Genomic DNA, 27,449 nt, shown 5'->3' with positions numbered 1-27,449 from the left:
TAGACAAAAATACAGTTTTTGCTAAATAACAGAAAATGTAAGAGAGAAAGAGAGGGATAGATTGCAAATAAGATTCCCTATATAATAAATTGCTATGGCTTGACGTCCAGGATAAGGAATCACAAACATTGATTGTATATTTCGTTATTATTACTTTAAGATGATTGTTGGCATATTGTGTGATAAAGCAAATGAGTAATTATGTGATATTCCAGTGCTATCTTTTCTGAGATCATTGAAAATTTGTATTCTCAGCATGTAAGAAAAGAAGAGCTAGTGTAAATTAAGAAGTTTAGGTAAAAACCCTGAAGCCTGGAATTTGAGTCAAACCCATGAGTATGTATTTATAATGCATTTCATTTAAAAAATTATTTCCTAGCCCAGTCCTCTGAAAAAGCATAGAAGTAGTCACGCATCCAGTGGCAATGAGCATTCCTAGCGCCCAGATTGTGGTTTACAAATACTATTTCTCATTGAAAGGAAACAGAAACGTCTTTTTCCATCCCCTCACTTTCAATCTGTGTGTGTCCTTTGCCCTAAAGTGGGTCTCTTGTAGGAGCAGAGACAGAGGTTCTTGGAAATGTTCAAAGTGAGCTTTAAGCATTTCAAATGAGAAGACAAGAAAGTCATCCGATTACTAGGGTAGTGTCTAAAGGACATAGGACCCAGCTTGAAGAGGCTCCCACTGGCCATAGATGAGGCAGTTGGGCAACAGTAGGGAAAGTCAGTGGAATGAGACACCCAGTATGTTCAAATCCTTGAGTTCACAGTGACATAGAACAATGTCCCTAATAGGTTACATGTTGATAGATGCCAGTGAGTCAACTCATTATTTGAAAGTTGATAAAGGAGAAGCATCAAGCACTTATTCTGCCTTTACTCTATGACTGTATCAGTGAATTGCCAGATGGTTGATGAGGGAAAGTTTCTCTGTAAAACAATTCCAGCTAATACGTGAAGAACAAAGGACAGAATAGAGTATCACCATTTTGCAAGCTGTAATGAATCTAGGCACTGAACACAGGTGGCTGCTTACATCATAAAAGAGGCCGTAGGACATGATGTGTCCACTGATAGCATAACACAACACGACCTGTGAAGCAGTCTTGCCAAAACTATCAAATCTGTTTCTGATCTAGCTTTCAGATCCAGCTATAATTTATAGAAAACATAGAGGACAGAGGAGAATGTTGATGTTATCATGGGGAGTGGCCATCAAAATCCAGACTGTGAGACACTCCAGAGGATAAATGACCTGGTTCCTTCAACAATAATTTGCCAGGGTGAGTGTTGAAGATGGAGGGTAAGCTTATAAGTGATCTGTCAACCAAATGAAATAGGTGGACATTGTATCCTGATTTAAACAAGTAACTTGCAGATGGATTAGATAGAAAGATAGAGAGATAGACACAAAATTGGAATTGACTCTATATTTGATGATACTAAAGAATGCTGCTAGTTTTTTTAATATGATAATACTATTGTTATGGGGTTTTTTGTTTTGTTCTTTTGGCCTTACCATATGGCTTGCAGGATCTTAGCTCCCCGACCAGGGATTGAACCTGGGCCCTGGCCAGTGAAAGCATGGAGTCCTAACCACTGGACCACCAGGGAATTCCCCTGTATTGTTATGTTTTTAAAAATATAATTATTATCAAAATGTATTCTTATGGAATACTTATGGATAAAAATGGAAAAATGCATTTAAACATATGCTTAAGCCATGACTCTTAACAAGGATGAAAACAAAATAGTCTTGGAAAATCAAGATTCTAAGTTTTTCAGGTAAGTTAGCACTTGGATTTCTAGACAAATCCTGACACTTGAGGGGTTTTGAGATTGGGTCAGCCCATATAGAAGAGATCAGGACTGTGACAGTGCTGAGTGACAATTCAGTAACAGTCATTGAATCTGAATTTTTGAACTTCAGTTTTTCTGTCTTCGTACCTGATTAACTCTGAATGGCTTCCCTATGCTGACATTCCCTGACTCTAGGCCAAAGACTTGTGGCCTGATAGATGTTAGTTATAAAACATAATTTGTGCATAGTGTGTTTCTACTTTCTCAGACAAAACAAAACATTATATTTATTAATTTTCTTGATTCTCAGAAATCACACGTAGAAAGTCAGTATAGTTCATCCCTTGTCATGGATGACAAGGAAACAGCATACTGTTCAGACTTGCCCAAAACGATACAACCAGACCAGCTCTCCTGACCTCTGTTCAGCCAGTAATCCTGGTGTTGAGATGCCCCAGTGGACCATCACACACACTCCTTTCCCCCTCCCACCTTAAGGCCCAAACTCTATGTCTAATCAAGGGAGGCAACTCACTAAGACGTTTCCTGGTCTATTCTAATCTTGCTTCTCCCTGAAAGCATCACTGTGGAGAAGGAAGTAGTCTAACAAGGAAGAAGAAAGAAAGAAAGGAGGAAAGGCAGGAAGGAAGGAGGAGAGGAGGAAATGGGGAGGAAAGGAGGGAGAAGGAAGCAGGTCGTAGGCACTGAGGAAGACATTTAAAATTATTGCACTTTTTCAAACACTGGCAAAGACCTGTGACTTGGGTTTACTCCCCTGCTTTATAGATGAGGGGATTGAAGCTCTGGGGTAAGCAAGTTGCTAAGAGTTCACACAGCTCTCAGCAGAATTTGAACCCAAACAAACACCCTTACTTCAAATCCAAGTCTCTTCTTCCTACCGCTAGTTTTATCTGGAACTCGAAACCCAGCTCGTCCTCACATCCCTGCAGCTGGCACCCAGACACTGAGATCATCTGAGTGTGATCTTCACACCCTCTGGGACTGGCATTCTGCTTCAAGTGTCCCTTCCATTGCTCCTTGGAAACAGCAAATTCTGTTTTTAGAAAAAGATCTGTCAAAGGCATCGTGTGGCTGGGCTGACAGCAGAGAGAACTTCTGTTGGCTTCCATCTGGGAACCAAGCAGTTACAGATGGGAAGACTTCCTGCAACCTTGAAGATTAAAATAAGAAGGCTTTTCTCACATGGTTAATGATTAACAAGAAAGAGAGAAAGCCAGGGCTGCCAGGCAGCTCTGTACATCATGACCCTTTAAGACGTGGGCTGAGCTGAGTTTGCAGTCCCTGCACCTGCCCCCCACTCCTCCCCCTCCACGTGCGTGAGACACAGTGACTTCCATTTATAAGGTGCCTAGCCATATTATTAAAGCTGCAGATTTGGGGAAAACATCACTGAACTGAATTGTATGTAACAAGCCATTTCCTCTCACCATGAGCTCTGGAAGAGCTATAAAAACTATCTAGACCAAATATAAAATGATAACATTTGTTAGACGTTTTAAATATTTACAGATGCAAAAACTGAGATTTAGGGAACTTAGATGACTTATATGGTGTCACTCAACCTGCAGGTAACAGGCGGCTTGTTTCAGCGCAAAAAGCCCTGAATTTCCTATTCTCATCCTAGCTTGGATCATTGTTATTATTTTACAGCAAGGTATTATCCCTCTACCAAGGTTTTCATACCTATAAATAGGGTGCAATGCAATGAGCCTTCCTTAACTGGTAGAGTTATTTCAATGATAAACCAGTGCAGCCTCCCAATTTCCAGTAAAGCATGAAAGGAACTTGGGACTCACCTCTCACATTCACCCAAGAAAAAGCTGAAAAATTGGAAATCAACAACTCCTCTTAGATTCGTCCGAGAACTGAGGTCATAGGGCAGACTGCTGCCCCGCACATTGAAGAGACAGACAGGTGACTACAGAGAATTACAACTCACTGGAGCGGAAGCCCAGGGGCAGGAAACTTCACAGAACCCAGTATGGGAGTAGGAAAACCTAATCTGGTGAAATATTGGAGACTCAGGATGAACAAGATGGAGGCTTAAAAACTCCTGGGGGCCCTAGTCTTGGGGGGCACACTTTTGTGAGTTTTACCTCTAGGAACCCTATCAGAGTCTCATAGTGAATATCAGAAAAAAAATTCCCCTGTGCTCTGGCAAGGAAAGAGGAAAAGTACAGTAAGTCCCCTATATATGAACCTCCAAGTTGCAAACTTTCAAAGATGAGAACATGCCCCTGTATGCCAGCTGTAGTACTGTACTGCTGTACTTTTCAAGGTACTGTACTATAAGGTTAAAAATGTCATCTTTATTTTTTGTGTTTGTTTTTTATGTATTATTTGTGTGAAAAGTATTATAAACATATTACAGTACAGTACTATATAGCCGATTGTGTTAGTTGGGTACCTAGGCTAACTTTGTTGGACTTAGACGAACAAATTGGACTTACAAACACACTCTCGAAACAGAACTCGTTTGTAAGTAGGGGACTTACTGTAATCATTTTGGAAAACGCCAGAGAATTCTCTTCTTAACAAGACCTGCCCTTAGGAGAAACTAGTTAACCAGAGTCTAACCTACTGGGGTTTAATAGACCCTCACTGATCTGAGGGAAGGGAAATAATAACTCCAGCATTTTCTGAACTTTCTGTTCCTCCTAAGGGGAAAAACAAAACAAAACTGAAAAACACAGGTGAAAGTCATAGCCCAAGAGCACAGACTCACTAGAAGTCTGAGACCTACTCGTAGAACTAAAGAAGGCTTCCCATCGCCCCCATGCCTCACCAGCACATCAGTAGGGCCCCTGCAGAATAACAGCGAATAAGATCATATATGTGAGGATAAACTGGGATTATGAAGTACATATAAATTAAAGTTTTTCATTTAACTTTGTATGACTCAGGATTCTCTAGAGATATAGAACCAACTAAAATCACAGATACCATGGTGGAGGAGTCAACTGAACACTAGGCCTCATGCTCTAGTGTAAGGGTCACAACCTAGAACTAAGTACAAAACTGAAATAGACTCACCTATAAAAGCAACAGTTGAAGGCTTGACAGTGTCAATACGACTCTCCAATAACTGGTGGCCCACAAGAACTGAAGTCCCCACACTTTAGAGGAAGATAGTGCAATCTAGAATCCCTGCAAGGCATCCTTCACAGATGCATTGTCTAGAATGCAGTATAAAATTACTAGATACTTAAAAACACAGGAACATGAATGTTAGTGAAACACAATATATTAAAAGTGGGATGCAGCTAAAGTGAATGAAAAGGGAAATTTGCAGTTTTATATGCTTACACTACAAAATAAGAAAGGTTGAAAATCAATGACCGGTTTCCAATGTAAGAAGCTAGAAAATCAGAGCAGGCTAAACCCCAAATACAGAGGAGGAGGGAAATAATGATAAAAGCAGAAATCAGTGAAACAGAAAAGAGAAAATCAGCAAAGCCAAAATATTTGTTCATTGAAAAGGTTAAAATATATTAAAATAATTTTTTTATCTTGTCATTGATTCATTGATTTTTGATTGATGAATGAATGGATCAATTGATTCATTGATTTTTTATCTTATTGCTTCACAATGAGGGTCCTAATGCAGGGAACACTGGTGAGAATATAAACCTTTCTGAAGGAGCAACTTGGCAATATCTATTAAATGCCCATTTCTGCTGACCCAGCAATTTCCCCTAACTCATGAATTCATTCTTTCATTTAATTAAAATTAATTTTTTGAGTGTTATGTGCCAAGATAATATTAGATGTTGGAGACACAGATGGGAATAAAACAAACCTTAAATTATGATTCTTTTATGGTGAGATTAAAGTCGTGGGCTTGCCGTGAGCCTCAGATTCTTTTGCCTGTGGAATAGGAATAAGTATGTTGCTGCCTCATTCAGTAGTTGCCGTGACCCTTACTAAATGCCCACTTCAAGACTCATCTCAGCACCTGTGTTCTTATGTATGTATTTATTCCACCATTTTGAACTCCTGCAACAAGGCGCTGAGAACCCAGGTGCTGGCTACAAAGACTGGCCACTCAGAAACTGTCAAGTCCACAGTAGCTCCTGGTCTACTAGGGGAAGTGGGCTGTAAAATACCCCTTGAGGTAATAATGCTGAGAAACAGGGAAAAAAAGGGAAAGGGGATGGTCAGGGAAGAGGACTCTGCTTTAAGTGTTGAAAAGGTTTCTGTGAGCCTGATGTAGAATAAGGAGAAATTCAACAATAAGGGAAAAGGGAGGAGGCATTTGAAGGCAGAAAGAGTAGAAGTGATGGCATTGGGATGACCTTGACTAATCAGCATTTTGTCTCATTCTGTTTTTATCTCCATTTTTGTGATTGCTACTGGAATGCAAATTTTGACACTAAGTACTTGGAGTTAGACCAAGTTTCAGAGGAGAAGACTGCCCTCATTTCAGACTATGGGGGTTCCCTCTACCCCTTCAGTCTCAATAATTCACTAGAATGACTTACAGAACTCAGGAAAGAGCTATACATATGATTACAGTTTCGTGATAGCAAAAAAGGAACAAAGCAAAACCAGCCATAAGATGAGACACATGAGGTGTGAGGTCTGGCAGGGTCTCAAATGATAGCTTCTGTATCCTCTTCCCCTGGGTGTCACCCTCCAGGCATATTGATACATAACAACCTGGGAGTTGTGTTAACCTGGGAAGCCCACCCACGTTTCAGCATCCAGTCTTTTTTTGGAATTTCATTATGCAGGCACGACTGATTAAATCATTGGCCATGAGGTTGAACTCAATCTCCAGCCCTTTCCCCTTTTCAGATGTTAGGCTGATATCATGTAGCTCAAAGCCCCAAACCTCACAAATTTTGTTGTAGTAAAATTAATCAATTTCTTCTTTGTGAATTACCTTTTTGTCTCTTATCTGAAAAATAATTCCCTATTCCAGTATCACAAAGATATGTTTCTGTACACTTTTCTACTACTTTTGAAGTCGTATATTTGTCATTGATCCAGTTGGAATTTATTTTTCATTTGCTTTTCTGAGCCTCAGAATCCTCCTCTGTGGAATTAGTGGGTTGGATTAGTTAATCTTTCAGATCCTTTCCAGCTTTAAATTCAGTGATAAAAATATCTAGCTTTTACACACACTTTCTATACGCTAGGAATTGTTCTGAGGACTTTATGTTTATTACCTTCTTGAAGTCCATTTCTCACCCTTCTGCAGGCACAGTGAGGTTGAACACACGGGCTAATGTTCAACAGCTACTGAGTGACAGAGATAGATCTGAAGCCAGAGATCTAGCTCCAAGATTTGCTCTTAACTGCTTCATCATATTCTTCTAAACAATATCACTCTATGCAACCTTCACCATAGTTTTTATTCCCCTTCAGTTCTCAAGGGTTTAGCACATACTCAGGCACAGAAGAGTCTTAGTGCAGCTTTGCTGAATTTAATTGAAAATAATACTTTCCGTCTGTTCTTGATGTTTATGTCACTTATGGGTGATCCTTCAACTATTGAATCCCGCACCAAATATGTTCAGTTCAGAAGTAAATATTGGGACTCACACCTGGAGACTAAGTCCATGGTCACAAAACCGGCAGGTACTATGCCTTTTCTTACACCTCAGTTTGTTTTACAGAACTCTAACTTGGCTGGCTGGCATCTGGCTGGCTAACTTGCCTGTGGGTGAGTTTTCTTACGATCGCCCTCTCTTTAGCACCTAGACTATGTGGTCTGTGGAAAACAGAGAGGTGATGTATTTATCAAAAGCCCCAGGTAGTAGGAGAATAGCAATGAATGTCTAAAAATAGGAATTTAGAGTTCCCCTTCGTCATCTTTTCATCCCTTTCATCATCATCAAATTTCCACCTCAAACTGTAAAACGGCCAGTGCCCTTAGACCCCGAGAACTGTCTCCTTCCCTTCAGTGACATCTCTCCTCCCTAGGCAAGTGCATCCTGCCCTTCCCCTTCCTCTCTCCGATGAGGTCGCACCAGAGGATGGCCTGAGGGAGGGTTGGGAGGGTGTGAGAAGGATGACCAATAACAATGATGACTTCTTCCATTTACTAAGTGCTTTCTGTGTTTCCCACGCTGTGCTAAAGTTTTGCCTTCTTCATCTCATCGAATCCCAGGACTCCCTGGAGTGGGGATTATTGTTCCCATTTTACAGTGATAACACTGAGGCCAAGAAAGTACAACTAGCCCAGAGCTAACAAACTACAGCTACTGTGTAGGAAAGCGGAGTGTCCTTCAGGTTCACATCTATTTGACTTCCAAACCCATTTCTCTTTCTTTCTCAGCGTAATGCTGCCTAATAATCAGCTCTTTGCAGTAGAACTTGTACGTACCTCAAGCTGGAAAGAAAAACAAAACAAAACAAAATGCTGTATGTGTTTCAGCGTCAGTGGTAGATATATTTGGGGCTGAGATGCTATTTCTTGGTTGCCCTCTTTAACAGTACTTGAAAGGCTCTGCTAAAGGAAGAACATGGGCTTTGGAGACAGGGAGACAGAGCTGGGGCAAGACACTTCAACCTCAGAGCCTCGGCTTCCCCGTCATAAAAAAGGGGTAATAGTATGTGGGATCAAAAATGGAGTCTTATATACACAGCATCTGGTAGATAAGACAGGAGGCCAGAGGGTGGCATGATTAAGCACCGTTTACCCAGAAGTAGACAGGCTTGATTCCAGTTCTTTTTTTTTTTTTTTTTTCGGGTATGCGGGCCTCTCACTGTTGCGGCCTCTCCCGTTGTGGAGCACAGGCTCCGGATGCGCAGGCTCAGCGGCCATGGCTCACGGGCCCAGCCGCTCCGCGGCATGTGGGATCTTCCCGGACCGGGGCACGAACCTGTGTCCCCTGCATCGGCAGGCGGACTCTCAACCACTGCGCCACCAGGGAAGCCCCAGTTCTGCTATTTACTAGCTGTGTGATGACCTTGGGCAACTACTTAACCTCTTTATACATTTCCTCTTCTGTAAATTGGGGGCAAATTATAGCACAGACTTCACAGGGTGGTTATGAGTACAGAGCAGTTCCAGGCACAGAGTAACCTCTTTAGGTATGTTTGTCATTGTTACAGCAAGTGTTCACAAATGGTGGTCACCTTCCCTCCCCAGCTAGGAAATGTCCACAAGGCGCTGTCTGACCCACTTGTTGGTCCCCAGGATATTCTCTGGGCATCCTGGAATCCCTCCTGGTCTCAGCCGTTAGTCCCAACTCTCAGAGTCAGCTCTAACTCCATCTAGTTCTGGAGCTGCTCCCCTCCGGTGGTCTAAAAGGCTGCACAATTAACCCTTCCCTGCCCGGACTGAATGTGAGCTCAACCACCTAATTCTCAGCTCCTTGCTGGTCATTAACTGTTTAATGTGTGTGAGGAATGTCTCTTAACCTTGTGCGTCATTAGAATGAGTGATTTTGTAAGGCAATAAATCAAACTCGCTTCTAATGGAACCAGATTCCAGCACCTTTTTTTTCTAAGAGCCTTACAAAGAAAGCTATTACAAGTTGGGAAAGATTGATTTTATTTAAAACCGAATATGTGCGAAAGCAGGCAGAGTTATGACATAAATTACTTTGATATATTGAGCGCAAAGGCAAATGCAATTTCTTTCCCCCTTTTAGCTTTCTGTGTTCAGCAGGGGGGTGGTGATTTATCTTTTCACCCATTTCTATCTGACTTAGGCTGCTTTTAACTCGAGGGAAGAAGGGAGAGATGGCCTATGTTGGAGGGACCTGCAGGAGGAGGACAGGAAACGGAAAAGGAAAGAAAGAAGATGTCTCCTCTAATCTCTGGACCCTCAAATGATACTATTCAGCCTGCCCCCCACTTCCCGATCTAGCCTGGTCCCCTGTGGAAGAAAATAAACAGCAAACGGAAGAAACATCTCAAATGGAAATCAATACGCAGTTTACCATGTCATTATCTTAGGCTCAATTTTTGTGTTAATATAACAAACGAGAACTGCATATAATAAATATCAAACCCTCTTCATTGAGAGAGAGATAAAGAATAGAGTCCATCATAATCTAATTTTCATTTCTTTTTCCAGGTGCTACGGATCCTCTTTCGGATGCTTCTAGTTCCAGTAAAAGAGAAAAGTAGGCAGTAAAGGTTCATTTTCTGATGTCAGAGCCCTCACTACCCCTGTTACTCTTTCAAGAAAGTTATTCATCTTTGCTCACGTCGGTACTAAACATTTCTTTAAGGCTCTGCCTCTAGCACCGTGTTGACGAAGAGGTTCTGCCCTCACCAGTATGGCTCTGCAAACTTTGACTTTCTGGCTTAATTCCTGAAAACAAAAATCTGAAGTTCTGGATTAAATAAAACTGAAGATATTTTATTGTTGGGGCTTCTCAGAGCTTTAAGTATGCTACCATGTTGTAAATCTCTGAGAGTGATACAATGCACCACTTTCCAAACTTTTAACAAGGGACACTTTCTACAGAGCATCTCGAAGTTATCCCATTGTTAGAGATATCTGGGGAGATGTTCATCTCTTTTACAAGGGTTTACCAGGCCTTTCTCAAGAGAACCTCATTTGCTCATCTAAACTCATCTCCTCTCTCTGCCCCGCATCCCATTCTGAGTTAAGGCTGCACAGAGTTCATCATCAACCTGGAAGACATTCTGCTTTTTCCCCCCATGTTCTTACATAGCACAAACAGGCTTTTCTTCTTCAAAAGCCATTTCTCCTCCTCCTGCCCCAGGCAAATTCTGACGTCTTTTAGAACCCAGTTTTGCGGTCACTCTTCAGTGAAGCTGCCCCAGGTAGAGTTATGGTGAGTTCCTGGGGTGTCAATAGCAGCTTCAGAGACAGACTGACGCAGGCACATGTGTGACAGTCTAGATAGGCATTGACTATTACCACAATAGTAGAATATTACTGGGGTATTGAAACTTTGGTAAAATAGTGTTTTAAAACCAGAACAAAATGAAAACTTTGTCAGTGAGAATACTTTCTTTTTTTTTTTTTTTTTTTGTGGTATGTGGGCCTCTCACTGTTGTGGCCTCTCCCATTGCGGAGCACAGGCTTCAGACACGCAGGCTTAGCGACCATGGCTCACGGGCCCAGCCGCTCCGCGGCTTGTGGGATCCTCCCGGACCGGGGCACGAACCCGTGTCCCCTGCATCGGCAGGCGGACTCTCAACCACTGCACCACCAGGGAAGCCCTTGTGTGAGAATACTTTGAGTATTTCTCCACTTTTCTATCCACACCCCCCTTATACTTTCTCTGCCCTTTTTTTGTGGTGTTCTGTGCCCTCAGAGCTTTATCTCTGCAGACTGCATTGCCTAGATCTCTTTGCCAGGTGGCGTTTGCCAATGGGAGGTACCAGAAATGTTGGGGTACCTCACTACCCTCCTTTAGGGTGCACCTGATAGGCAATAACTGGACACTGGTACACTTTGCCAGTGTTTCATTTTCATTTGGAGGAACAATCTTGAGGAGGGCTGATCTGAAGGCAGTTCCCAGCTCCTCCTGCCTTGAGCAATTCAGCTCTCACCCCAAACCTGCAAACATTGCAGAGAAAGTATAAGGGGAGTGTGGATAGAAAAGTGGAGAAGCACCAACCTGCCTTTCTTAGAGGTTGTATTCATTTACATTCCTGCAGCAATATATAAATATGTTTATTAAGCTATTTCTTCTCCAACATAGTGCATTTTCAAAGTATTGGATCTTTTCCCATCTGATAGCTGGAAAATGTAACATTATACTTTTAATAGCTTTTCTCTTTTAATATGTGTGTTAATGATATATTTTTCAATGTTTTAAGGATTATTTATAGTTTTCTTCATTGAACATCAGTAATTTCACATCCTTTGCCCATATATTCTATTAGAGGGCCTGTTTTTTTCTTATCAATTTACAGTGCTCTTTATATATTAAGGGAATAGACCTTTTATGTCTGTGCTTAATTTATGTGCTTTTTTCAGCTTATCTTTTTCTTTTTTCATTGTTTATGGTTTTTTCCTGTGCAGACTTGTTTTTGTGTTGTCAAATTAATCACATTTTCAGGGAGTATGGACTTTATGCCATACTTATGCCTTCTGTACAGTGAGATTTTATATGTATATTTTTTCTAGTAACTACATGCTTAAAAAAATAAGTCTTTGAATCATCTGAAATTTCTTTAGGTGTAAGGGTTGAGATATTCTGCTCCAAATCACTACCATTTTTCCTAACACCATTTATTGAATAATCACTTTTTATCTCCTGACTTATAATTTCATTTTTATCAAATGCCAAATTCTGAAATATATTTCAGTTTAATTCTGGACTTTATACTCCACCCCTTGTGCTGCCTGTCTGTTCATGCACCAGTAACACTCTGCTTTAATTATACACTTCATGGTGAGACAGGAAACGTCTTACCTGACCCATAATTTATTTATGCATTTTCCTACTATTATTGCATGAACTTGTGTGCTCTACTTCAAATTAATTATGAAAGCTGATATAAGGTATTCTTCAGCTCTTAAAAAAAATCACAAAGAAAGAAGAGGAGGTAAGGGAAACATTCAGATTCTTTTCCATTCACGAACATGATTTTCAGTATTTTGGAGGAATCTTTTTAGTTTTTTCAGATATTTTTCATATTCTTTTTTTTTTTTTTTTCCATAGGCAGGCCTCTCACTGTTGTAGCCTCTCCCGTTGCGGAGCACAGGCTCCAGACGCGCAGGCTCAGCGGCCATGGCTCACAGGCCCAGCCACTCCGCAGCATGTGGGATCCTCCCGGACCGAGGCAAGAACCCGTGTCCCCTGCGTCGGCAGGCGGACTCTCAACCAATGCGCCACCAGGGAAGCCCCATATTCTTGATTTTATTATTTACCACCTAGTAAAATTAAGAAAAGAAATGAGATTTTGGAATAATCAATACTTCTGTAACAATTGTTGATATACACATTCACTTAAGGATCGGAGAATGATCTTTTTACAGAAATCCAGATTTTCAGATCACTAATCCTAGAATAGGATCTAATTCTCCATCCTCTTAGAGTTGGCATTCAAATACCAGTTTTGTGCTTTAATAGTTGAGTAATCTTTGGCAAAGTTATTTTATTTCCTCTGTGTCTTTTTTTTTTTTTTTTAATAAAATGGAGATGATGTTGTGGGATGTTCCCATTTGCAATTATCCAGTGGCCACCAAAGGCTGAGTAGGCCAGCTCTGCCACTGATGGATGTGAAAACTCTTTGGCTCAGCACACTATGTCTATAGGAAGCTACATGTATTAAAAATAAAGACTCACAGCTAAACCAAAACGTTCAATTTCTGGGCCCCCTTTGAAGAATAAGAAGATTTCCCCCATTTTCTCTTTATGGCAGGAGAATTAAATTTGATTAAGCCACAGTGAGGTTCTGGAGGAAGGTTCTTAGAGAAGATGGGTCTTTCAAGGAGAGTCCTTCCAAGGGTGAAACTTCATCCACATCACTGTGCTAGTTCTTAATGGTCGAAAGCTGCCTAGCTACCATTTTCCTGCTATTGGAATGTCCATCTTCTCCCTCCTCCACTTAGTGCTGAGGCCAAGACAAGCAGCCACAGGGGCTTCAGGCCACCAACGGGCATCCACCAAGGTTTGTCCCAAAGCTGGTCATCACAGACCTAGGAGCGCTGCCCTTCAGAAGCCACAGTCCCCTGTGAAGCGTGCTGGTTTCTGAATAAAGGGAGTGAGCATTTTAGTTTGTGAGATGTCAGGATGCAGGAGAGCGTGTGAGACATTAAGCAGTTTGGTGTGGTTGGCTGGACACCTGTAGGAAATGGGTTGAGGAAGGTGAGGACCAGATGGGACTGGGTCAAAAATGGCTGGAAGTAAAACTAAACCCAACTATCTGACTGGTCACTTTCTTCTTTGTGTCCTTACTCCACACTGCATGGATTTCTATCCTAGTATTTTTCAGAATTGGTTATACTTATAAAATATAAGTTGCCTTTACTTCACTATAAAACCCTGAGGAAGAAGAATGTTTGTTGCATTCCTTTCTATCCCAAATGGCCAATACAGTGCTTGGCTCCACAGTACTATATAGTATTATATGGTTGTAGCCCAACTGATTATTATGAGCATGGATAACAGAATGAAATAGACTTGGGACTGAGTCATGTCCTGTTACTACCTACCAGGACCTTGTACAACTTAATTGCCTGAGCACCAGAATATTAGTAATAAAATAATAATAACTAATAATAATTATTATTTTTAGTTATTATTATAACATTTCTTTAGAGTCAACTATGTGCCAGGCATTGATAAACTTTTTACATGCATTATCTTATTTAATTCTCATAGAAACTGCATCATAGGTATGATTTTATTCCAATTATTCAATTGATAAATAGTAATGCATACATATTATGACTCACTGAAGTTATAGATACTGAAAAATAAATAAAGTACTTAAATTGTTGCTTGTTTGTTTTCCATCTCAGTCTGAGCAAGAAAACTAATGCCGAAGCTAGATAAGCAGAACGCAGACTGTCCCCACGCATTAGTTGTCTGCTACTGTGTAATTACTCCAAAACGCAGTGGCTTAGAACAGCAGTAAACATTTATTATCTCACACAGCTTTTGTAGGTCAGACGTCCAGAAGCAGCTTGACTGGGTATTTCTGGCTCAGGCTCTCTTGTGAAACTTTAGTCAAGATTTTGGCTGGGATGCAGTCATTTGAAGGCTTCCTTGGGCTGGGGGATCCACTTTGAAGATGGTGCACTCACGTGCTCCACGAGTGATTGCAGGCTGCTGACAAGAGGCTGCAGTTCCTTGCCATATGATGTCTCCATAGGGTTGCTTGAGTGTCCTCATAACATGGCAGCTGGCATCTCACAGATTGGGTGATTCCAGAAAAGACAAGGCTAAAGCCACACTGACTTTTATGACCTAGCCTTAAAAGCCATACTCTGTCATTTTGAAATACTCCTTTAGTTATACCCCTATTCAAGAGCATGAAAATCAGGAAGCAAGACTCATTGGAGGCCATCTTGCCGAGTGCCTACTGCCATGTGGGTTAAGAGGATGAGAAAGAAAGATCACAGCGTCAAGTCTACACAAAAGTTAGTATGGCTCAAGACAGGTTGGGATGAGTAGTTGAAAGCTAAAGATATGAACAATGCAGAAGTGAGAGAAGCCAGATTTTATGTGGCTATGTGTGTGTGTTTCAGGATGGGGAACGTGACTTAAGTGATCTACCTGTGTAGAGACGGACTTTCTTTGAAAACTTGAATACCCTTTTTGAAAGATTGGGTGGGGGAAATGTAGAGAGCATGGATAACGTTCATCTCAGATACACAAACGGGAAAATGTATAAACGAGACACATCCTTCAGAATAAAGTCTGAAAGTTAGTGACCTTTTACCAGACTCTTGTGTTTTAGATAAAAGAGAATGTGCTCCAGATAATGCCTGTAACTGGCCCAAGAGATGATATCACTGAATTGAACCTGCAATTTAAGTAGAAATAAAAGGAAAAAAATAAATCATGACGATAAAGAAGTAATAAAGACCTGGTTTGAAAAACAAAAATTCCTATTCGGCAATATCTTGGGGAGGAAAAAATGATGGTATTTAGATCAGCAAATCTGGGTCAAATGCATCTCAAGGAATTAGCAGAAAAGAGTGGAGGGGGGAAAAAACTGAGATTTTTGAACAAGAAGTGCATGGCTCCTGCAAAGAAGTTATATACTTTTTATTATTTTCCAGCTCAAGTGGTTGACCTGCGTTCATGGTCAAGTTCAGAGGTCAATTTTGTGATGGCTCATCGAATTATATCTAAAGTCCAGAGTCATGTGGGCTCTTCCGTGGGGATCCCTTCCCACCACCCCCGCCCTGCAGTCATGCTGAGGAAAAAGGCCAGGTCTGCATTCCAGCATAATGTATTCTTCATTAGTCTAAGCTGTGACTTGTTCATGATTACATTCAATTTGAATGTTTACATTCACTTTCATAATATTTCCTCTGGGTTTATTATTTCCATTTGTAAAAATTCACTCAGTCTTCTGTGTCAGAGAAAGCCGATGTAATTAGCCAAGGGCTGTTGCACTGACACACGAGGCCCAGAGCTTTTCAAGAGCAGATAGATGATGCTCTACTAGAGAGAACTGGAGATTCCCACTCCTTTGCTTGCCTCAGACTTCTAAGACATTGGATGTAAGATGGTGTTGGGAGGTGAGAGAGGGCTTTGAGAAAACAGGGGCATTGTAGGTGTGGCTTTGCTGTCTCATGGATAACTATATTTTGGTCTTCTCGACACCCTCTTTGCCAGGGCACTGCCCTCTCCTGACTCGCACACCGGATCATCCACATGGGTACCTTGGGGATTACCATGTAAGTAGCTTATAAAGCTTCCTCATGGTGGCTGTGGGCTGGGTAAATATCATATTCATTTCTCTGTCTTTGAATATGTATTGATTCCGAAGACCTAGGTTTGGAAAAATGAGCAGTTGTAGGGTAATATATTCAGTCACTCCTCTGTTCATTCAATTCACATTTCCTAAAGGCACATTATGTATTAGGTACCAGCTTATGTTCCAAGAGTGCAATGGTTTTATTCTCCAGTTCTTGAGAGGCAGTCCGCTCTTGCCTCCGTGTAGCATCTTCCAATCTTATATATTTGATCCATCAACAAAGGAAAGACAGGATTAATTTCTGTTAGTAATATGCCTCTATGAATGCCATTCTCACAAGTTTTCTTGAAGGTCTCTGTGGACACATCTTTGGATTTCCTCTGAGAATGGACATGAAGTACCAATTTTATCCAAGTCTAAATAGACTGAGAAAATTGCCTATAAACTTGCACCAGAACCAAGACAATCTTTAATTTTCTTTCCCAAGATCTTGAATGGACTCCAGTCTATTATTAATTGGGATTATTTCAGTCTAAAGTAATAAAACACCTGATTTAAACTGACTTGACTACAGAAGGGAACGTATTGCTTTGTGTGACTCATCAACTTGACTTCAGGAATCAATTTGACTTCAAGTGTGGTTGCACAGGTACTCAAACAATGCCAGCAGGACTGGGTTTCTCTCTTTTTTTTTTTTTTTTTTTTTGCTGTACGCGGGCCTCTCACTGTTGTGGCCTCTCCCGTTGCGGAGCACAGGCTCTGGACGCGCAGGCTCAGCGGCCATGGCTCACGGGCCCAGCCGCTCCGCGGCATGTGTGATCTTCCCGGACCGGGGCACAAACCCGCGTCCCCTGCATCGGCAGGCAGACTCTCAACCACTGCGCCACCAGGGAAGCCCTGGGTTTCTCTTCTTCTCTGGATCTTGGCTCTGCTTTCTCTGCGCTGATCTCATTCTCCATTAGGATCTCAGAGGCACCACCTAACTCAATGCAGTTCTTAGGCTGCATCCTACTCGGTTTAAATCCAGCATAAAAACGACCGTGTGAAGTGTGACCAATTGAAGTCATGAAGTGCACTCTAACTGGATTGGTTTAGGTCGTGGGCCCCCCACTGGGCCAGTTATCATGGGGTGGGTATGTTTCATATCCTCTTTCTCTAGGACTAGGGGTGAGCTTAACTTAAACCACACAACATGAGAGTGGGGGAGTGGGCATCTCCAAATAACAATTGAGTCCATCCCCTCATGAAGTGCAAAAATACTCCAGGGAAGCAAACCATACATGTTCACTACACATACATTGATTTAATTTCCCCGGATTAAATATTTAAAATATTTTCTTAGATATGTAAAATGATGAAGGAACTAGCAGTTGTATTTTGTTATGTGCTGGTAGACACACCTGACTTATTGTGTTTAACTACAATAATTTGACCCATTTTGGATAAGTTGACCATATGAGAGGGGGCAGGGAATAGACTAAAACATGTCACATAAAAACAGAAGAACTGAGGATGTTCAACCTCAGGGAGTTTTTGGTACTTTGCAGCATGGTTGGAGGGAGATAGTATTACATCACTTATTTGAAGCACCTTAAGGCAGAAGTAAAAACAGATTTGTTCTTGAGACACAGAGATTTCTACTGATAAATAGCTGTCCAGTGTAGGAACTGACGCCTTGGTTAGTACTGTTTCCTAGACCGTAACTGTTCAAGCATAGTTTTATCAGACTGTCAAGAATGGTGTAGACGGGCTTCCCTGGTGGCGCAGTGGTTGAGAGTCCGCCTGCCGATGCAGGGGACACGGGTTCGTGCCCCGGTCCGGGAGGATACCACATGCCGCGGAGCGGCTGGGCCCGTGAGCCATGCCCACTGAGCCTGCGCGTCCGGAGCCTGTGCTCCGCAACGGGAGAGGCCACAACAGTGAGAGGCCCGCGTACCGCAAAAAAAAAAAAAAAAAAATACTACATGTTGGGCATTGTACTAGATCTTTTGAATATGTTACTAATCGTGTCCTCATAGCTCTATATAAACTATAGAGATTGTTATTTCAGTTTTACACCTGAGGAAACTGATGCTCAGAAAGTGGAAATAAGTTGCCCAAGACACACAGTTCTTAGGTGGGAAATAGGATATAGACCCTGATATTTATGACTTCAAAACACACCCTCCATGAAGAACTAAATTAAGTTGTATTTAATCCTGAGCTCTGGTTGCCTCATAAATGAACTCAGGTTTATAGCCTGAATTTGTTCCCATATGTCTATGCAATCCCCTGTGTCTGCCAGGCTTTCACTGATCCCACTCTGAAAGTGTAAGAGGTTGTTCAGAATGACCTGAACCCAATTAGAAGAAGAACCAATGTGCTGTATGTTAAGCTCTGAGGAACAAAAGACCTCTTCTTAGTGTCTTCACAGTATGATGCTGTGTTTAATAACCCTGAATGTGAAAAATCAAGAGCGTAAAGTATCCTAATTACAACTCTCCAGGCATCTGGGGTCCAAGAATTAGCCACTTTGCTTTGGTAAAATGAGACAGCATTAAACGTAACAGGAAATCAGATTCCCTAGAACCACTAGCTCTTATTTCAGATGAGAAAACTGAGTCCCAGAGGAGTAAGATGATGTATACAAGGCTACATAGCTAGTTAATGATGGAACTGGGAATAGAATCCCGTTTACTGGTCTCCCAGGAAAGAACACTTATCATCCTGGGTCGTAGCCAACCTAAGATGAAATATTAAGCCAACCCAACTCTTAGAAGAATAGACTAAAACACTAAAGGTTTTATCCTATTTTGAACTTCTGTCCTCTCCCCACCCCTCACCCAATACTATTATACTGTCCGTAAAATCTTGGTTCAATAGATTGTTGAGTCATGATTTGACTAAACTACGAGATTAGAGTTTGCTTTAGGCATTTATAGAGGGAAGAGGAAGGAGGAATATGGGAAGGAGCTCCTATTGTAAATAGTGCTGCAGTGAACATTGGGGTGCATGTAACTTTTCAGATTATGGTTTTCTCCGAATATATTCCCAGAAGTGGGATTGCTGGATAATATGGTAGTTCTAATTTTAGTTTTTCAAGGAACCTCCATACTGTTCTCCATAGTGACTGTACCAATTTACATTCCCACCAACAGCTTAGGAGGATTCCCTTTTCACCATACCCCCTCCAGCATTTATTGTTTGCAGACTTTTTGATGATGGCCATTCTGACTGGTGTGAGGTGATACCTCATTGTAGTTTTGATTTGCATTTCTCTAACAATTAGCGATGTTAAGGATCTCTTCAAGGGCTTTTTGGCTATCTGTACGTCTCTGTTGGAGAAATGTCTATTTAGATCTTCTGCCCATTTCAGACAAAGGCAAATATCGTATGATCTCACTTATATGTGGAATCCAAAAATATGATACAAATGAACTTATTTAGAAAACAAAAACAGACCAACAGACTTAGAAAACAAACTTATGGTTACCAAAGGGGAAAGGTGGTGGAGGAGGGATAAATTAGGAGGTTGGGATTAACAGATACTCACTACTATATATAAAACAGATCATCAACAAGAACCTATTGTATAGCATAGGGAACTCTACTCAATAGTCTGTAATAACTTGTATGGGAAAAGAATCTGGAAAAGAATAGATACATGTATATGTATAACTGAATCGCTTTGCTGTACACCTGAAATTAACACAACATTGTAAATCAACTATACTCCAATATAAAATAAAAACAAAAAAAAAGAAGTGAAAGGAGATCAGAGAAGGCTAAAATTCTATACTTAGTGAAATAAAGGCATTTTCAAAGAAAAAAAAAAGGAGGGGGGCCTCCTACCAGCCATGATTCTCTCACAAATAACTGTAATCACTTGTGCAGGAAAAAGATAAAACATGACCTAGAGTTACTGGAGAGGGACCAGAAGCAGACTAATTCTAGAGGAAGGAGGACGGCAAGGAGCAAGTGACTTGAAGTCACGCCAGAGGCAGTGCCATTTTGCATGTCTACAAAAACAAAGCAAAGCAAAAAAGCAAAACACCTCACTAAACACTTCTTAAAAATTCTAAGATCAAAACCAAATGAAATCTACCATCTTTCTGGGCTGTAAAACCAGAGGACAGAGACAGGAGTGACCACATTGACCAGAAAGTGAGGGAAGATAATTAGAAGGAGGGAGACAGAAAGGGGAGCCTGAATTTCTAAGTATAAACTTCCCAATCTCTTGGGTGACTCATGAACTACGCAAGTATGGGACAAATTCTAGCTAAGAAGAAAACAAATGAACCTAAATTTGAACTACCACCCAAGAGGTAGAGTTTGCTGTTTGAATCTAATCAAATTAAGTGCCTGATTAAACAAAAAACACTAGTAATCAAATCTAGGATCTCCAAATATAACATTAACGTCTCCAGGACGAAATTTTTAAATTACTCAACATATGAAGAACCAGGAGTGTCAGGAGAGAAGGAGCCATCCCTGGCTTCAACCAGAAGAGTTCTGATTATTTTCTCCTTCTTATAGGGTTTTCCATGGAACATCCCATTAATGCCACTAAAAGGTGGTTTGCAGTCCTTTGAAGTAGATGATTTCCAAGGTGGTTTCTATCTCTAGCATTCAGCTGGCTTATTATTCAATCTATACACTTGGAGGGATCCTCAGAAAAGCCCTTGTGTGCACCTAATCACTACTCCATAATTTGTAGCCAATGTGTGTAGTAGCATGAGGCAGTGCTTCTCAGTCTTTAATATGTACTCACATCACCAAGCTTCTTGCTAAAATGTGTTTCAGGAAGACTGGGATGGGGCTTGGGGGTCTGCATATCTAACAAGCTGCACGTAAATCTGATACTGTTGGTTCAAAAATCATACTTTGAGTAGCAAGTTTCCTAGGGACACAGTTTCACAGTGAAATGCAATAACCAAATAAGAGTGGGGACGGCTGAACACTGTACCTGCTCTTATAAATTTATAAAGCAATTTTCTGAGAAATATTGCAGACTTCTGACTGTGTTTTAACTCAGTATTTCCTGAATTAATTTCACCACAGAATCTTTTTTTGAAAGAAAATCCTATTACATAACACCAAATAGGTGGTATATAAAACATAGTTTTGGAAAGTTTTATTGTATGGGAGTCTTAAAAGAAATGCATAATTCTGTGTTTTTATGCACTTAATCCCCATTTCTGTGTTAGCAAAGAAACCATTTTCTCAAATTTTTACCTGAGAATAATGAAATATAGGGCTCCCCTGAACTGTGCTTGAAATTTCAAATGTGAATTTTTGGAAACCATTTACAGAAAGAAAAATGTGTGTGTCAGCAGTTACCTAACTGGGTATGTTTCATGGCGTCAGCTACACTGGTCTAATTTGAAGACCTTGGAAAATGCCTTGAGCTAGAAAAATTTACTCCATTGGTTTGAGTACTCCACTGATGATGAATTATTTCTCCAGGTGAACCTTTCCTTTATCTCCTGTTCTTAAATGAGAAGGCTCCCAGAGGGCTGAACGTGGGGTCACTAACCCACACTAGTCGGGGGAAGAGTTGCTATGAGCCCTTGTTCCCTCAAAGGAAGTGAGAAACCATGAAACAGATGGTGCCGTTGCATCCCATGTATGTGATCAGTCCTTCTCAAAATGTCCCCCTGTATCCCTGACTTTCCAACAACCTAATGATTAAACTAGGGCATGGATTATGACTTCTGTTGAACAGACAAGGAAATGGCAGCGAAGATGATAAGTTGTTTGAAGTCCTCTGTCTATTGGAAGAGCCAAGATAAAGGATATAGAAAGATGCCTAAGAGTTAGTAAACTTCTCTTCTGTGCCAGGTACTTCATATGCTTAATCATTCAACCCCATTTTATACATTGGAAAACTGAAATGCAAGAAAACTAGCCACTTGTCCCAGTTAATAAATGGGAAAACTGGGATTCAAGCCCCTTTGTTTGACTCTCATGCATGCGGTGCAGACACCTTCAATATTTCTTCATCTGTCTGAGATATTAGTAGCTACCAGGTCTTGAAAATGAGGGAAAAGTCCTCACCAGGATAATGAGATAGAAGTGCAAGATCAGATACTTGCTGCAGAGTGTACTCTACTGCAGAAGTTTGCCCAAGGTCAACCTAGCGATTTCATTACATGGTTTCCCTTTTTCTTTTGCCTTTAAAATATATTGTAGGGACTTCCCTGGTGGCACAGTGATTAAGACTCCATACTCCCAATGCAGGGGGCCTGGGTTCGATCCCTAGTCAGGGAACTAGATCCCATATGCATGCTGCAACTAAGAGTTCACATGCCACAACTAAGGAGCCCGCCTGCCGCAACTAAGGAGCCCACCTGCTGCTACTAAGACCTGGCACAACCAAATAAATAGATAAATAAAATTATTTTAAAATAAATAAATATTTTGTACAATATCTTGTTCCAAATGGTGTTATTACCATCTCATTATTCCTTCATGCCTTTTAATGAAGCACTTTTTTCACAGGGTGCATTTTTGATATCATTCATCTGGAAGAAACTCTACAGATTTTTTTAAAAGCACATGACACACAATTTCTATTTGAGATTCTATTTGAGATTGATCCCGCCCACACCCCTCACCCCAACCTTGACATTCTGGAGTCTTAAAAACATTCTTCCTAAGCAAAAACACCAGACAGCAGAGAAAGAAAACAATAAGACACACCTTGTAATTTTACCAAAAAAATCCCTGACCGATCAGACCTATAAATTCAGAGTCATATGGAGTGAGGCAGACCAAGAGCATGAACAGACCACGTTGTCCAGAATTCCCTCTGCTGCCGACATGGTCCAACAAGGTTCAAAGCAAATATTCTCTTGCTCAGATTTGAGACATCCTTCTAGGAAGAGAACCTTCCAACCATCTGCCTAGGAAGCCATTTGTGCCATGTCCTCATAATGAGATTTGGTATTTTTCATAGAATTTCACACTCCACATGCTGAATGTGTCTTATAGATCATTTAAAACGTGGTCTTATATTTTGTAATCAGCCAAAGTGAAAATACATGTGCTGCCAGCCAGTCAATTACTAAGTCATTTTTACACTCCCACTGGGTACCAGTCTGGACTGTGGGGAACGTGTGGCAGGCACTGGGCTAGATGCTTTCACATGCATCTTCTCCGTTAGAGTTAATTACAACGATCATAACGATAGCAAGCAGTTATTTATCTTATTATGCAATAGGCACTGTGATAAATGTTTGCATGATGCCTGATTTAATGCTCACCGTAATCCTACGAGATAAACAAGTCTTCCCAAACCTCATTGCTCACCAGCATCAGCTGAGGAACTTTATTAGAATGAGTCCTAATCAAGACCTATTGAGTCAGAATCTCTGGGTTAAAAACATGAAATCTCTATTTTTCAGTAACTTTCTGAGGAATCACGAGGCAGCCTGAAGTTAACCAGCACCTGGGAAAAATAAGACAGATGTTGTTATCTCCATTTTATTCACCGGAAATCAAAGCTCAGAGAGAAAAATGTGTGCCCAAGATGTGCTGGCTTGTCACTGACTCACCATTGCAGCCACCTGGAGAGCATCCTCAAAGGTCTCTTACAACTCAGAGTGTGGTATGAAGATTGGAGCTATTAGCATCACCTGACACCCAATCTGCTAAGAGGAGCATCTGCATTTTAACCAGACCCCCCAGAAGACAGGGTGTGAGAAGTGCTGCTCTGGACCACTGAGCTGGAGACTGAAAACTGCATCTCCCAGACTCTACCATCAGTGAGCTTATTTAATTTTACCAACGGGAGGCATTGAGGGAGATCGGAGGGTGGAAGGAAGGAGGAACCGTCTTTGTCCACTTTTGCAGAGACATTAGCAAGGGCCGGGGGATTTAAGACAGGCTACTGTGGGCTCCAGCCACATGGATGATGTCTGGCGAGCTCCGGGGGCGGTGGGGGCGGGGGGATGGCGGCTTCGGGGATCCTGCTGACTGCAGTGGCACAATTCGGTAACAACAGCTAACAGGTCAGCGTTCACAGGGGCGGGTAGAAAACTAGCTGATTTAGGGGTAACAATCTTTTCTTCTCTTTTGCTCCTTCAGCCCTTTCCGCATCATTGTAAACATTTTCCTGCATTAAGTCCCTCTTTACTTGAAATAGCAAGAGTGGTTCTCTTTCGCTGGTTGGATATTAGCTGATATTACAGCTTAGTTATCATACAATAATCATGCTCCTTGTCAAAGGAGCAGGGTGAGGATTCAGCTCCAGGGTCTGAGACGGCAAAGCTCAAGTTCTTAACCAGTATCAAATACAGACGGTCCCAACTTACAATGGTTCGACTTCTGGTGGTGTGAAAGTGATATGCATTCAGTAGGTACTGTACTTCGAATTTTGATCTCTTCCCAGGCTAGTGATGTGTGGTCAGATACTCTCTCATGATGCTGGGCAGTGACAGCTAGCTGCAACTCCCTCTCGGCCACAGACCTGAGGATAAATAATCCATACACCGACAACCGTTCTGTAAGCATACAACCGTTCTCTTTTTCACTTTCAGTACAGGACACAATAAGTTGCATGAGATATTCAACACTTTATTATAAAATAGGCTTTGTTTTAGATAATTATGCCCTACTGTAGGCTAACGTAAATGTTCTGAGCACGTTTAAGGTAGGCAAGGCTAAGCTATGACGGTCGGTAGATTAGGCGTATTAAATGTATTTTTGACTTGATATTTTCAACTTATGATGGGTTTATAGGGACTTAACCCCGTCGTAACTTGAGAAAGATCTGTATGTCAAAAGCACTGCACAATAAAGTATTCACTTCTATAGGGTAATTGAGCTGTCTTCTTGCTATTCATTCTTTTATCTACTAAAAAAATATATATAATAAAACTTTCTGTGCCAAGAAGTATAATAAGTTCTGGGAATACAAAGTTGAATAAAACATAGCTCCTGCTACCATGGAAGGAAGATTCACAGGCAATTAATTATAAGACAATGTGGTAAGTTCAAAATTGAACCAATTTCTAAGGACAGACCAATTTTAACATGACTGTTACTTGAACAATTACGAAAAAAACCAAATGATATTTAAGGCTGATACACCTGGGGACAGGAAGTCTTTTGTGAGAATAAAACAGTTACCTCTGAGTAAGGAAGACAGGTATTGACTGACCTACTTCTCTGAGGTCCCTCCTGTACTATTCATTCATTCATTTGTTCATTCAATTAATAGCAGTGAGTGCTTTATAGCAGGACCTCTCTATACCTTGGGAATGAAGCATGTGAGTAAAATAAGAGGGATTTGATCTCATGGGTCTTCCATTTTTAGGGAGAGACGGTCAATAGGCAAGTAAACAAATAAGATCATTTTATTCTATGAAAAGTGCTCTAAAGGAAATTAGCAGGGAGATATGAATGAATGCAACTGAGAAGAGGGGGGTATTTTAGGTACAGTTTTATTACAGGGAATATTCGTGTAGAAACCACTGTCCTTGTCTCCAAGAAGGACATAATGAGTCTGAAGGCAATGCTGAAAAGTGGGTCTCAGGTTAGAAGAGCTGCCAGTGAGAACACAGCACGTGGAGAGCCCCCTCGAAGCTGGCACCTTCCCTCCAGCGAAGCACTGCTACAGCCAGCATTCAGAGTGCATGACTCTTCAGGGCAGGGGCTGGCTTCTCCTTAAAGCTCCATTCTTCACAGTTGACAGTGGAAGAGGCATGGCATGGTGCAACGATCAGACACTGAGAGTCCCCAATCTTGGTTTAAAAGCTGGTTGCAACACTACTAATTCATTTGTATCTCAGTTTAACAGCCCGCAAAATGGGTATAATAATTCCCAAATCACAGGATTGTTGTGAGAACTGAATACTCTACTTGGTGCATATCGTGTAGTAGATTACCTGGCTCACAATGGGTAAGCAGTAAATATTCTGTGAATTGATCTGCGTGACATTTACAAGCACCTTAATGTCAGAAATCATTGTGCTTTTCCCACAAGGTGATGGATCTCTCTCAGAAGAGATGGTGGAGTTGGATGTGAGACAGGGTTTCTTCTCCTTCAACCTCTGTTTACTTGACTAGAGGAGATGGAAGGAATGGGTGGGTCTTCCTCATGGAATTGAGGGCTTTCTGCTGGCTAAGTCTCACTGGTTGCCTCTCCCATTCCTCTTACGACCAGATCTGCCAGGACACCCACTTGCCAATGTCCCTCTGAAATTGTGTTCCCCAGAACTGAACAGAGTCCTCTAGCTGGAGTCTGGCCACAGCTCAAAACAGCCACACCATCACAAGCCCTTGGGTTGGATGCCAAACTTCTAGATACGTAGCTTCAGGGGGCATTGGGATATTACAAGCCACATTGGCCTATGGATTCATGCTATGCTTGTAGCCGATTAACACCCACACGTTGCACATGGTATAATTAGGACACCAAGACCTCCATCTGCTTCTACTTCTACATGTAAGTCTTTCACCCTCATTTCAGGTCTTCATACTGATTTCTGCAAAGTTTCTCTAGACCTAAGGAAGATCCTTGAGGAGACGTGATACTTATTTGTGGAATCACTCCTAGAGCTTTGCACGTGAACTGGAATATATGAGACTCCTGGTGGGTACTTATTAAATAAATTACTATTTTAACTAGTGCAAAAGTAAAAAGTGCTTAGTTTTATAAGAACAATAGAATGTATAGTATAGTCAAAGGAAGAAAACAAAATGACTCATAATTCCGTACTGTTGCATAACACCCCCAAATAGTATCAAATTGTTTGTATTTTTAGGGAACTTGAATTGTCTTAACGTTATGGCATTCTTACCACCTCATTTGAGTAACTGAAAAATAACTCACTACATTGATAGCCTGTAATTCATTTAAGAGGATTTATTTAAACAAATGAAATTGTTGGAACTTTAGGTTGTTTCAGGGTTTTTTGTTTGCTTGTTTACTATTTTAAAGATCTCTGTCTATACATCCTACCAAACATCTGATTATTTCCTTAGTGTAAAGTCCTAGAAGTGGAAGTATTGGGTCAAAGATAATGTCTATTTTTAAGATTTATATGTATATATATGTGGTCAAATGGCCTCCAAAACCATGCATGACAATATCCTTCTCTTGCCCTTCCTGAGAGTATGTAAAAGGGGGAAAATAGAGTGTGTGTCATAAAATTGTTTGGAAAATTGAGTTAATATACATTAAGTGCTCAGGTAGTAATTGGTACATAGAAATTACTCCAAAAATGGTAGTTGTTGTTATTACTGTTGTTGTTATTTTTACCTTTATATCTCACATATATGATGCCAACTTCAACTGACTTTCTCCACTAACTTAGTTCATCTGC

At 41.0% G+C, this 27,449-nt stretch overlaps 1 long non-coding RNA gene across 1 annotated transcript; it reads left to right on the top strand.

The window, feature by feature from the left end:
• LOC109549432 (uncharacterized) lies at window positions 1-27,070 on the top strand. Its single transcript, XR_002175711.3, has 6 exons — window positions 1-1,283; window positions 9,854-15,650; window positions 16,059-16,120; window positions 23,526-23,885; window positions 24,512-24,625; window positions 26,594-27,070. It is a non-coding gene; the product is annotated as an uncharacterized lncRNA (long non-coding RNA).
• The last annotated feature ends 379 nt before the right edge of the window (window positions 27,071-27,449 follow it).

The sequence above is a fragment of the Tursiops truncatus genome, chromosome 17 (assembly GCF_011762595.2).
Source record: "Tursiops truncatus isolate mTurTru1 chromosome 17, mTurTru1.mat.Y, whole genome shotgun sequence".
Taxonomy (NCBI): Eukaryota; Metazoa; Chordata; class Mammalia; order Artiodactyla; family Delphinidae; genus Tursiops; species Tursiops truncatus.
This window is presented reverse-complemented; position numbering and strand designations above follow the sequence as displayed.